This window comes from Anolis carolinensis, chromosome 2, assembly GCF_035594765.1.
Source record: "Anolis carolinensis isolate JA03-04 chromosome 2, rAnoCar3.1.pri, whole genome shotgun sequence".
Lineage (NCBI taxonomy): Eukaryota > Metazoa > Chordata > Lepidosauria > Squamata > Dactyloidae > Anolis > Anolis carolinensis.
In genome coordinates, this window is record NC_085842.1 from 109532326 (window position 1) to 109547321 (window position 14996).

The following is a 14996-nucleotide window of genomic DNA, read 5'->3' on the forward strand; positions in this document are numbered from 1 at the left end:
ACATAAAAAATATTCCATGCTGTTTTATGGTTGAAACATGAAACACACCATGTTGTTTCTTACATATTGAGACCCTGAACCGAGATCTGTCACAGTGTTTTCTCAGAATTTGTTATATTGTACTATTGCCTTCCTCTGAAGCTGAGGAACTGTGACTTGCTCAAGGTAATCCAGTGGTTTTCATGGCCAAGTCAGCCCAAGTGGGGATTTGAATCTCAGTTTATCAGAGTTCTCATCCAACACTCAAACCATTATGCCATGTTAACTCTCTCCGATGATGCACTGATATACTATAACACTACAGCTATTGAAACACATAGAGGGAATTTAAAAAGAAAAAAAAGATACTTATTTGTTCCAATATGTCAGCATTAGGGAAAAGACTTCAATTAAGGATGGATAGTGCCAGATATTGCCAAAAATGTCTGGAACAATAGAAGTGAAGTTTGGATATTTTAAAAAGCCACAAATACCACAACCTCCTGACACATGTGACCCATCTGGAGTAATTTATTTAATAAAAGAATAAAAACTATATCAGAAAAAAGAGGTGGAATTCTGAAAAGGAATACTGAATTCTTTACAAGGGTTACAGAATTCAGAGCATGTATTGAACTCACTTTCAGGTAAAATTACCTACAGAATTGTTTTATATTAAAAACTGCACTGTGACAGAGAACAATCAAACTGAACTGAAAAGAGAAAGTATGCTTCTCTTCATCTACTGCACATAAAATGATACATTTGTATAGATTCTAAGTCTCAAATGCTCATTCATCCAGAGAAATGAAACATTGTGATAATATTTCTCAGTAGTTCAGGAAGTGGTTTTTTAATTAAAGATAATACATGGCTATTTTGTTTTAAATCAAGACTAAGATTCTTTCCATTTCCTTTAAAATCTTAAACAGACAAAATAAGGCATTTCAGAAAAAGTTAAGTATGTTAATTTTGTTCATTTAAGTATCATTTCATTTGATGTTCTGAAGTTAAAAAACCAATTGCTATGGAAAACAGCATAAAGTATCAAGTAGTATCAGATCTTTGCACATAAGTAATTCCAATCACTGTTCTTGTGATTATCCATAGTTTCTTCCTAATATCTTATGAATGTTAAAAAATAGCCAACAATGTAATATCTTGTTTTCCCTTAAAGACAACAGAGAGCATATTTCATTGACATTTGGGCATTGCTTCTGAAAAGCTGCCACCTATGTATTTCGTATCAGCAATTCCTAAAGCTCTACTGTATATTATGATTCCTTTATTAATAATTATATCCTTTTGCTACAGTGGCAAACAATTACAGGCTTCACCTGCTGTTTCAATTGATCAGTGCTTTAGATTAGTAGGTAAGTCTCCAATATATAATTGGTAATTACTGTGTGAGTCATTCCTAAACCTCACAGCAACTCCTCATTTCTGAAAATTTTAAGTTCAGTGCCTGAAAGCTGCTTGTCTGCCTGTACTCATATGCCACTTTGATACTTCTCTTTTTCAAAATGTAGCATTTTGTCAGATAGAAGCCATGTTTTGGGGGGGGGGGGGGGAAGTAGAAGGGTCAAGTGGTTTCAGGTCTTTACACATAAGTAGTACTAATCTATGTGATAACATGTGTTGTAATTATTAATTGCTCCTTCCTCCTATCTGATGAAGCAATCTCTGTTGCCAAATATCCTGTACTTAAGGCATTTCTTAGAGCTGCAGTCACACTAAATGAGGCTGATTCCTAGCTGCCCTCTGTACTGTACTAGCAAATAGAAGTGAGATGCAAGAATCCTAACATTAATATGTGGGGCACATAACTAAGGCAGGAACACAGACAACTTACCTAAATAGTTTTCGGGGCTTCTGGCTACTGAGGCAACACAGAAGTAGCTGTGTCACCAAAACACACGGATGTTTGACTAAGACAGTGAGCTGCTATAATTGTTGAGTTCAACTCACAAAACCAGCTGAAAGACGTGTCATCTTACATCAGCCACATTATTGTTGTAGGGTATGTCATCTTATAGCATCCCCTCAATGGATTGTCACCTTGTCATGGTGAAGGGGCTTGTGTGCTCCAATGAACCTGCAGGTGAAGATGGAGTCATGTGCTCCCAGGGGGGTCTCTGAGGGTAGCAAGGTCACAGGGGAGGAACCAGACCAAGCACGATCTGAAGACCTCAACAGCAGAGCAGGTGGATGATAACATGATACATGTTACAACAGTTGTCAAGGCGGAAGAAGGCTGCAACAGATGAGGGGCCACCAGTCATCGGATTAATCAACTGAAGTCCCATGGCGATCAACGAGTGGTGACAGGGGCAGGATTGTGAAATCTGGAAGCCCCTAGCCACAGACTGGCACATGAGCAGTGGATATGGATTCAGTTGTTACAACTCAAGACCCAAGGCAGTTCAGCTGTTCAGCTACTGTATCCACAACTGAGCAGCCCTATTTAGGATCCACTCTGCTCATCCCATATGGGAAGGAGGCTAGAAAAGATGTTCTAAACATAATCTGCCTCTCTTATCCCTGACTAGACTGCTCTGTACAGAGGGGTCACCACCTTGCTCTAAAAAAAAAGACAAATGAATTTTGAAACATGACGCATACAGACACTGTTTGATAACACAGACAATGAAGGCCCTGAAAGCATGACTACTATTATTGCAAGGCAGTTGAGGCACTTTAACATAAACGTAGCAGTGCTCCAGGAGACTTGGAGAGCAGCAGAGGGATAGATGAAGGAAGAAAAAGGAGGCTACACCTTCTTCTGAAAGGAATTGCCTGAACAAGAACAAAGAATACACAGAGTCAACTTTGCTACCAGAAACAACCTGGTGAAGCATCTGAAGCACCCATCAGCATTAATGAACGACTCTCAACCCTCCAAATTAATCTTGCCAAAAACCAGCCGACAACCATCATAAGTACCTATGCACTAGATCCTGACAAAGTCATAAAGGAAAATATTTTACTGCCAGCTGGATAGCATCCTATCAGAGATACCTAAGGAGGACAAAATCATCCTTCTGGGTGATTTTTAATGCAAGAGTTGGATGAGATTTTGACCTGTGACCAAGGGCTATAGTGAAAGACAAGGTTGGAAACAGGCAACTCAAATGGCATCCTACTCCTCACCAAAGTGCGGATCACAACCTTGTCATCATCAATATGCTCTTCCCCCAGAAATGAGACATCATGGAAGCACCCCTGGTCAAAGCATTGACACCATTAGACTATGCAATTATATATGCAAGAGACTGCAGTGATGTGCTTCTCACAAGAGTCATGACAAGTACTGATGACTGCTGGACAGACCACAGGTTAATTCGATCCATGATGACCTTCAAGATCGCTGTGAAATTTGAAGAGGCAGGAATGGAAGGCCAAAGGGAGAAACATGTCAAGAGGAAGGCACCTTAAGCCAACCCTTGTCAGGACTGCCTTCCATCTGGAAATGGATGTCTTCACTGTGAGAGACCATGCGGATCAAGAATGGGTCTCTATAGTCATCTACAGACCCACCACCAAGACCCTGCACTTGGAAGGCAATCATACTCAGCTGCGAGTGATAGCAGGCATCTATAAGAGGGGTTTGTTAGCTTGGGACTGAAAACTGCAATCTTGGAATTAAAGTTATTTGCATGAATACTGAGATTAATATGTCTTAAGATACCTTGAAAACTGAAGCGTAAATACTTGTTGGCCCTTGATAATGATAATATTTACTGATGCAAATAAATGTGTTGTTATGCGCAAACACTAACTGTAGTTTTCTATTTTTTAAATTACTTTTCAGGCATAAATAATTATGACGCCCTTTCAGTAGTTTACATTTAGGGATAAGGATTTATTATGAATTTTTATAATGATGAGCAAATGCAAAGGTTTGATTATCATTAGCAATAATGATGACAAGAAAGGTCTGAATGGCAGACAAACATTTACTATTATGTCCACAAAATTATTCAAAAACACAGTTGTTCAACTGCTTGCTTTCTGACTCAGAAGTCATTCCTCTGTGCACTCACCAGAGAGTTGGAGTCACTGAAAGCACATCATTCATGAGGTTGTATTATGAGGAAATGACAGGGTTGGCTTCTGATTAATCATAGTATTGATGACATAGTGTTGCTTTCAACCTCAGAATTAAATAAATTTGTAGAAGGTTCAAATTCAGTGCCTGGTTCTCTAGCGGTTTTACTGTATTTGTGTGATTTCAAGACATTTCTGTCTTATGGTAATCTTATGATGGACCTATTACAAGACTGTATTATATTTAGAATAACATATATAAAATTAACTTTGATCTACAAATGGCTCATGCCTCTCTTGTCCAAAAGGCAGTGAATTTACACTTTTAGTTTCAACTTCAAAAGAGCTGTCCATGGTGATCCATCTATTTCAGGGATAAGGTTTCAAAAGTGGATTCATGGTTAAACTGACATGGAAGTCATCAGCCACTGTTGCTATGAACCTAGAAGCAGTTTGAAATAAGCAATGAGATTTATTTCTGAATATTCATGCATAACATTACATTGACAAGCTTCCTTGACAAAGAAAGTAACAAATGCAAGAGTGATCCACTCAATCCTCTATGCACCAGGGTATCATATGTTAATATAAGAGGTGTAGTTGTATAACAGTTTATGGAGCCCACTCAGAGCTCTGGAAAGTGCCACGATTCACAAGTGAACTTGCACATATAGCTCAGTGCATTAAAGAAATCAACTCTGTCTGGAAACCAATATTTCTGTCACTAGCCTTTCCTGCCCAGACACTAAGCACAAAATAAGCAATGTCCATTAAATTTAGAATGTAGAAATCTGTGCTGGTGCATTTGAAGGAAAAAGCAATAAAAAACAAGACCCACAGTAGGAAAAATAGCTGTATTTGGGTCTGCTAAAAAGGTCACAGATCAGTGAGCCAGCTTTTGAAATGGAAAAAAGAAATCATCATGAATTACATCTTTCAAACAAACACATGAAAAGTGCAGGAATCCAACAGGAAACACATCTTATATTGTTCAGTAAGATGGTGGGTTTTCCCCCAGAGTGTAATTTTAAGAAGATTTGCATTTAAGAAGATTAGGATGCCCGGTTGTAACCCAGAAAAGATCTGTTTTCCTTCAAGAGCACAATTAGGAAATACAGCAGTGACAGCAGCATCCACCTGTTCTCCCCACATTTCTTCTTTCTGTCCAGGATTTAGAAAGATACAGTTATGAGGCAAAGACAACCTGACTCTGGACGTTTTATCAAGAAAACCCTGTGATAAATTCACATTAGATTCACCCTAAATTAGAAATAACACAAAAGCTACAAACATACGAGGAACTCTGGTTTCCTCATGTCTTGCTTTATCAATATATTAAAGGCTGTTTATTTTTCATTTATCGTATCAGAAACGAATTGAGGGCACAATTGTAATGTATTTAAAAACACAAAGTTAAAAACTTGGCATTATACTAAATGTCCTTTGACCAGTAGCTGACCACTTGGAGTGCCTCTGGTGTTACTCTAAGAAGGTCCTCCATTGTGCATGTAGTAGGGCTCAGACTACATTGTCATAGGTGGTCTGTGGTTTGCTCTTCTCCACACTCACATGTCGTGGAATCCACTTTGTGGCCCCATTTCTTAAGGCTGGCTCTTCATCTTGTCGCCCAGTCTTCTTTGTGCCCAGGTGGGAGTCTCTCATTCGGTATCAGCCATGGCTTGAGGTTCTGGGTTTTAGCCTGCCACTTTTGGACTCTTGCTTGCAGAAATGTTCCTATTTCTTGATTTAAGGCATTGATGTGCTGGCTGATATCCGAACAAGGGATGGGCCGGAGATGTCACTGCCTTCGGTCCTTTCATTTTCTGGCTGCTACTTCCCAGCGGATGTCAGGTAGTGCAATACTGTCTAAACAGTATAATTTCCCCAGTGGTGTGTGGCGTGGGCATCCTGTGATAATGCGGCATGTCTCATTATGAGCCACATCCACTGTTTTAACATGGTGAGATGTGTTCCACATTGGGCATGCATATTCAGCAGCAGAGAGTAGCAAAGCGCAAGGGCAGATGTCTTCACTGTATCTGGTTGTGATCCCCAGGTTTTGCCAATCAGCTTTCGTATGATATTATTTCTAACACCCACTTTTTGCTTGATAGTCAAGCAGTGCTTCTTGAAAGTCAGAGCACAGTCCAGGGTAACTCCCAAGTATTTTGGTGTGCTGCAATGCTCCCGTGGGATTCCTTCCAACCAGAAGCGACTTGCAGCATTAAAGGCTAATGATTGCTTTTTAAAGTGGCAAATGAAACGCACATTGCCATGTTGATGGATAATAATAATATAATAATTTATTCTTTGACTAGCTTTGGCTATTTACCCTTTTCAAGACACCCAGGCTCATGTCTATTGGGATGAAACATGTCTTTTTGGTTCTGCCTCACTGTTTTCCAGTTCGTGTCCTCTTCTGCCCCTTTATGGTCTTGACTGATGATCCCCACCTAGAGTCTGATAGGAGAAACTACAGCTCTAGCATTGTCTGCAATTGATCTTTGATGATGATGATGATGTTTATTTATATCCCTTTCTCTCTCTCCACAAAGCGGCTTTAATACACTTGTGCTTGTCTACACAGATTAGAAAAATCATACCTTTTTTGTGGGTGATCTGATCCTGACACAAAAAGCACATGATGATTTTTTTTGCAATGCATTATTTGGGTTCTAATTCATTTTTCCACTCTATATATATTTTGTTGACATTATTTAAGACATTTTGTTCAAATTGACCTTTGATAAAATAGGATAGAATAATTAGTATACCACATGGCCCAAGACAAGTGTCAGCACCTAATGACTAAGTGAATATTCACTTAATATTCACCCAATTCACTTACCTCATATACTCATGTATAAGTCGAGGGAAAACTTTGAGGCCTAAATTATGGGTTTTGATATGACCCATAGATAGGTTGAGGGTCATTCTGTGGAGCAGGGAAATTGCAGCACTGCCTCAGGGGGATGAGCCACCCCTGGCTGTCTACCATTGTCCTGCCCATTCAAAAAGCCAGGCCAAAAAGGCACTGCAGTGGAGAAAGTAGAGTGGGCCTTTTAGGTTCTCTTGGAGTTGAGAAAGTTTTTCCTTTTGCCACTCTACTCAGAAAAGGGGATGATTCCTTTTTGATAACAGTTAAGGTACATTACTCACATTGGCCTCTGGATAAGTCGACCCAGCTTTCTGGGGTTAATTTTTTTACCAAAATTTCTAGACTTATGCACTGTAGTCATGACTTCCAAGCCTCTCAATTGTGAATCTGAAGAAGCAACAAGGACACTCAGACACTGCAACACTGAGTTTTAGCCTTCCACATTGTTTGCCAGGGTACAGAGACTGGAAGGAGGAGGTTCTGGAAAGATTAGTAAGGAACCAGATTGCATTCATCACAGGGAAGCCATGGTACAATGCAGGGACAGGCTACTTTGCTCAGATCATGGGACAATTTTATGTCTTTGGCATCCATTGAAGACTGCCCCCCGCTACTGATTTTTAAAAAAGTTTTTTTAACTTGTAAAGGTGAATCGCCATTTCTGGAAGAGGCCATTCATCCCATCCCTTTGGCTAAAAAAGGGGAATGGAGGTATGGAATATCACAGCTTTGGGGCTGAATGTGACCCCAGAGTGCACTTTGCCCACCATGATGCAGTGGGAGTACAGAGGCTGGACAATACCTAAGGCAGGCTTTTGCAGTCTGTTACATTGTAACTTTTACACTGCACACTGTATGGTTCTTCTTAGCCCTAGAAGAACCTTGAGGGGGGAATCAAGCCTATCATGAGTACTGATCTATTGACATATAATGTCACACTGGGATGAGGTAGGTTTGCTTATAAATATTAAAGACTTCATAACATTTCATGACATAATATGTCTTCTGGAGGAAAGAGAGAGAAAGCAGATTACTAAGTGGAAAATGACAACCTCAGACTGACCTGAGATGAATTGATGCAGGAAGAGTGAAGGTGTGGTTGAGTCTAACCAACAGGAAATGACATTAATACATGCTATGCCAAAATTCTTAGGCTTCTTCTTCTTATTATTATTATTATTATTATTATTACAGTAGAGTCTCACTTATCCAACATAAACGGGCCGGCAGAATGTTGGATAAGCGAATATGTTGGATAATAAGGAGGCATTAAGGAAAAACCTATTAAACATCAAATTAGGTTATGATTTTACAAATGAAGCACCAAAACATCATGTTAGACAACAAATTTGGACAGAAAAAGTAGTTCAATACGCAGTAATGCTATGTAGTAATTATTGTATTTATGAATTTAGCACCAAAATATCACGATATATTGAAAACATTGACTACAAAAATGCGTTGGATAATCCAGAACGTTGGATAAGTGAGACTACTGTATTATTATGACACAGCAAACAAGCTAGATATGCTGGATTTCATATCACAAAATCACAAGTCGAACACTTCCCAAGTGTCTAGGACTGTGTGGTGTATTTTCGGATGATGTGCGCCTATCCCAGTAGGGTGGCCTTTTGCAGCTGGCAGATCATAATTTTGTCAATGTCTATTGTTTCCAAATGCCGGCTGAGATCTTTTGGCACAGCACCCAATGTGCCCATCACCACCGGGACCACCTGCACTGGTTTCTGCCAGAGTCTTTGAAGTTCAATCTTGAGGTCCTGATAGCGGCTGAGTTTTTCCTGTTGTTTTTCGTCAATGCGACTGTCACCTGGGATGGCGAAATCAATGATCCAAACCTTTTTCTTTTCCACAACTGTGATGTCTGGTGTGTTGTGTTCCAGAACTTTGTCAGTCTGGATTCGAAAGTCCCACAGTATTTTTGCATGCTCATTTTCCAATACTTCTGCAGGTTTGTGATCCCACCAGTTCTTTCCTGCTGGGAGGTGGTACTTGAGGCATAAGTTCCAATGGATCATTTGGGCCACATAGTTGTGCCTCTGTTTGTAGTCTGTCTGTGCAATTTTCTTACAGCAGCTGAGGATATGATCAATGGTTTCGTCAGTTTCCTTGCACAGTCTGCATTTTGGGTCATCAGCTGATTTTTCGATCTTGGCCTTAATTGCATTTGTTCTGATGGCTTGCTCCTGGGCTGCAAGGATCAGGCCTTCTGTCTCCTTCTTCAGGGTCCCATTCGTGAGCCAGAGCCAGGTCTTCTCCTTATCAGCTTTTCTTTCAATTTTGTCAAGGAACTTTCCATGCAATGTTTTGTTGTGCCAGCTGTCAGCTCTAGTTTGTAGTGTGGCTTTCTTGTACTGGTTGTTTGTCTGTTGTGCTTTGAGGTGTTTCTGATTTTTGACTTCAATCAAAGCAGGTTCTTCACTTTGCTTGACATATTCTGCCAGGGTACGTTCTTCTTCTTTGACTGCTTGTTTTACTTGTAAGAGTCCTCTGCCCCCTGATCTTCTAGGCAGATATAGCTGGTCAACATCACTGCGAGGGTGTAGTGAATCATGAATGGTCATGAGTTTTCTTGTCTTTCTGTCCAAATTGTCCAGTTCCATCTGTGTCCAGTTTATGATGCCAGCAGTATATCTTATGACAGGTATGGCCCAGGTGTTTATGGCCTTGATGGTGTTGCCTCCATTGAGCTTGCTTTTGAGAATTTTTCTGACCCTTTGTGTGTATTCTTTACTGACCACAGTCTTCACATGTTCATGCTTGATGTTGTCCAGCTGTAATATGCCCAGATATTTATAGGCCTCTGGCTGGTGACACTTTATTGTTTGGCCATTAGGCATATTTATGCCCTCACTTTCAATGATTTTTCCCTTCTTCAATGCCACTGTCGAACATTTGTCCAAGCCAAGCTCCATGCTGATATCAGTGCTAAAAATTCAGACAGTGTTAGTCAGAGACTGGATTTCAGTTTCCGTTTTTCCATACAGCTTCAGGTCATCCATGTACATCAGATACAAAATTTTGTGAGAATTCTTAGATGTTTGATAGCCGAGATTTGTTTTTTGTAAGATTGTTGACAGAGGGATCATGGCAATAATGAAAAGCAGAGGGGACAATGAGTCTCCCTGGAAAATTCCTCTCCTGATGTTGACAAGTCCATAGCTTTCATTTCCAACAAACAGTTCAGTTTTCCAGTGCTCCATCATGTTTTCAATGAAGGTGCCAACGTTTTTACTAATCCCGATGGCGTCCAGGCACTTGATGATCCAGCTGTGTGGGAGTGAGTCAAAGGCCTTTTTGTAGTCAATCCACGTCATGTGAAGATTAGCTTTTCGGCTCTTACAGTTCTCCAGAATCATTTTGTCAATCAATAACTGGTCTTTTGTGCCCCTGCTTTTCCGTTTGTTGCCTTTCTGTTCATCTGGCAAGATGTTTTTTTCTTCAAGATAGTCTTGAATTCTGTCAGCTATGATGGCAGTCAGTAGTTTAAACATAGTGGGCAGACACGTTATTGGCCTGTAGTTTCCTGGTGCTGCTCCTTTTGCTGGATCCTTTTGTATCAGGTATGTTCTTCCAGTTGTTAGCCATTCACTGATACTTCCTTTCTGCAGCATCTCATTGAATTGTTGGGCCATTTTTCCATGTAAACTAATCAGATGTTTGAGCCAAAATCCATGAAGTTGATCACTACCAGGCGATGTCCAGTTCTTGACTTTTTGCACTCGTTTGCTGATCATTTCAGTTGTTATTTCCATCTGTTCCATTTTGTTCTGTGAGAATTTTCCTTCAAACTCCTTTATCCACCCAGCGTTTTTGTTGTAGTTCTTATTATTTTCCCAAAGCTCTTTCCAGAACTTTGTTGTTGCAGTTTTCTCTGGCTTTATGGTTACTGTGTCTGTTGTTTGGTTGTTTGGTCTGTGACTGTTCATTTGGGTTTTGACGATTCCGTAGCCCACTTGTCGATGGATGTCCAGAATCAGCAGCATCCACCGCGGTCCTTTTTATACTGGGCGACGACCGAGCCAGTATAGATTTCGTTTTGGTTTGATTCTCCATAATGCTAATGGGTTAGGTGCACTTGGTTGCATTCCTCCGCTGAGGCCTCTGGCTTGGTTGGACCTGCCGGTAGTTACACTACCGCCAGCACAGCCCTCAGCATTCTTGGAATGGCTAAGCCCCCCCACCACGTCAAGGTGGCACCTGCGGGGGGGGGGGATTATTATTATTATTATTATTATTATTATTATTATTATTATTATTATTATTATTTGCCTTTGCATTTGGAAGCTGCCCTGAGTCTCTTCAAGGAGATAGGACGGGTTAGAATTTATTTATTTATTTATTTATTTCTAACCCATCGTCTCTCCTTGAAAGGAATCAGGGCAGCTTCCAAATGCAAAGGCAAATAATATTCAATGCCATATACAATTATAAAAAACACAACAAAATAAAATAAAAAATAAATCATAGTTAAAAGCTTGTATAAAATAGACTCTATGAGAAGGATAAACATTGCCATATAAAATTGAGATTATCTGTTTTGAACTGGATTATATGGCAGTGTAGACTCATATAATCCAGTTCAAATCAAATAATGTGGATAATCTAGTTTGATAATCTGGATTATATGGCAGTGTAGAAGAGGCCTTAGAGCACCCAGAGCAGCATCCACTGAGTATAGGCATGCAAAGTTTACTTCACCATTAAAAATGGGACAGGAAGGTGATTTTCTCCTACTTTTTTGCAGTCCTCACAGTGCATCACCATGGTGTTCCAGGGTGTTCTTTTGTCCATTCAGAACTGCATGGAAGTTGCCATTGATGGGTGCAGGAGGATTAAGGGTTTATCTGCACTGACAAACCATTGCTGTTTCAGACAATTTTCATAACCATGCCTCAATATTATTGATTCTTGGGAACTGTAGTTTGTACTCTTTGACCTTGTAAAACAACTCCTATTTCTCCATTGCATTGAGCCATAGCAGGTAAAGTAGTGCAAACTGCATTAATTCAAGAGTGCAGATGCACTTTCAGATAACACTGTTGTGCTCAATTGCTCTCTCCAGCATTAGCTAAACTTCTCTTGGTTGATAGTAAGTCTGGATCTAACTCAATGTATAAGACTGAATAACTGGCCAATGAACATTTATTCTTGTGTATCCTGTTTCCCAGAAGGCTATTTCAAAGAATTCTATTGTACTTTTTAATTACCCTATGTTGATATTGTAGGCTGGAAATAGTGCGGAAACCAGGAATGAACGACCATGCACTTCATATCATTTATCTTCATGTTGGGAGTCTTCCTCTAAGGTTAAAAAGGCATTTTGAGAGGCTGAAATCAGTCTTGAGAGAGCCCTTCCTTCGCAAACAAGAGTAAGCTATTTGTGTGTAAATTCTTAGCCTCTTAAAGGTAAAGGTTTCCCTTGATGTCAAGTCCAGTCGTGTCCAACTTTGGGGGTTGGTGCTCCCAGAAGAGCCAGCGTTGTCCACAGACACCTCCAAGGTCACGTGGCCGGCATGACTGCATGGAGTGCCGTTACCTTCCCGCCAGAGCGGTACCCATTGATCTACTTACATTTGCATGTTTTCGAACTGCTAGGTTGGCAGGAGCTGGGGCTAACAGCAGGTGCTCATTCCGCTCCCGGAATTTGAACCTGGAACCTTTTGGTCTGCAAGTTCAGCAGCTCAGCACTTTAACACACTACCACCAAGGGCCTCTTAAAGCCACTCAATTCTACTAAACCTTAATGTTGAAAAAAGGAATTCCTCAACAGCTGTTAAAGAAACATGGAAATAACAAATAAGTGCTGCACGTATAGGAGATCTAATCCAGGGGTGAGCAAAGTGCCACTTGTGGACCACATGTGATTTCCCCGACTCCAGGGGTAAAAAAAGAAATTAAGATTTTTTTAAAAACCCTTTCCAAAATGTGTGCTAGGGAGCATATTGCCACCACCATTTTAGGACTAGGAGAGACCTTTCTCTGAATTAGGAAGTGACTTCTCTTAGGTCCCTCTTAGACCTGCAATGGCCCAGCGTGTATGGGTGTGTGCCTTCAAGTTGCCTGTCAACTTATGGTGGCCCCATTAAATTTGTAAGGTGTTCTTACGTAAGGAACACTCGGGTGGTTTTACCAGCTCCTTCCTCTGAAATACAGCCTATAGCACTTGGTACTGTATTTATTAGTAGTATCCCATCTAAGAAAACTAACCAAAGCTGACTCTGCTTAACTACCAAGATCATATTTGTATCTCACAGCCAATAATAGGAAAAGGACAGAAAGAGCAGCTAATAAATTTAAAGTTTAAATAAAACATTTGGAGATCCAAATTATCCAATGAATCTAATTTAGTTTCTGAACACAATATCAAAAGTTTATCAAAGATTAAAGGAAAGTTGATATGCGTTTGCCATTCCCAACAAGAAAGTCTGTTGATCTAATACAGTGTGGTCCAACCCACGGGCTGTAGGCCACATGTGGCCCACCAATTCATTTTTGTTGGCCCTTGCCCTTCTTATTGGAAAAATATTTTAATACAACATTTGGAAAAAAATAGTTTACCCTTCTTACTGTTTTAAGTTTTTAAGAAATGTCTCTTTCTGGAATGTCTCTGGCCCTCACATTCCTATACGGAATGTGGTCCTATAAAGTTGGACCACTTTGATCGAATATATTCTATGTAAATGGCTGGTGCCACATATCACATCTTGACTTGTGATATTTCCCTTCCTGTGCGTGAACACACATATCATGTTGTTTCAGAGAAACATATTCAAATCATACATTTATAACATTCTCATTTTTACAAGCCATTATTTACAGACCATGAAATTTAATAAATGGAAAGGGTTCCCTAGATGACAACAAGCAAAGTATCTGATAAACAGTACAAGCCTATACAGGTCTACTCAAAGTTCTGCCATTCCATCTGGCACCTACTGCCTGAAAAGTGTTTCTAGCCTCAGACGATTAGTCATTTCCATTTCCTGCTCTAACATTACAGCACTCAAAATTATGCTAAAATAATATTTCATACCCAGTTATTATATTCTGGCAAGTTAGCTGGTTTATTGTGGTAGAACTTGTAAAGCACTACTGATCTCCCAAGTGTGTCCTGAATATAAACTATAGCTAATATTGGTGTCATGCAGTCCTGACGTCACTGCCCATAGTCTTGGCATGTCATGTAACATATTGCTCATTGTGCTATTCTGGGATGTTCATGCACAAGTGGTGTTTACAGTTGCCTGTACTCAGAAGTATTGTGTTTCTCGCATTCAAACCATGCTGCAGATAATGTTACATCAGGCTTAGAACATCTCAACTGTCTGAGGAACTGAAGTTGTGAGGGAGATACTTTCCACCTCTATAAAATTTCCAATTTTGGGACAGGAAACAATATTATGACAGGCTTTTCTCTTTTCAAACATTATTGTAACAGAAATAATTGTTTTGCTTTTACTATGTTACAATGCTATACAGTGACATACATATTATTACCGTATTTCCCTGAAAATAAGACAGTGTCTTATATTAATTTTTGCTCCTAAAGATGTGCTAGGTCTTATTTTCAGGGGATGTCTTATTTTTCCATGAAGAATAATTCACATTTTTTGTTGAACAAAAAATGAATATTTATTATATACTGTACAGTAGTTGTCATCACAAACCAACATAACCAGACAAACTCTGAATCCTATCATGAATTTCTTGTTACTACCATTATTTCCATGTACAACTGGTATGTACATTTACCAATCCTGCATGCTCTGGTGTTCTGTTTTGCAGGCGCTGGGCATGCTTCCAAACAAAAACGTTGCTAGGTCTTACTTTTGGGGGAGGCCTTATATTTAGCAATTCAGCAAAACTTCTACTAGGTCTTATTTTTCAGGGATGTCTTATTTTCGGGGAAACAAGGTATATAGCGAGAATTATTACATAGAGTGACTTCCAATATTTTTTTAAAGAATTGTACTACAGATTTAGATAATTTCTCGATTTCCTGATATTTGATTCTAAATCCCTTTCTTAATAATTCTCAGCTTTAAATTTCCCAGTCACTGATTTCAAC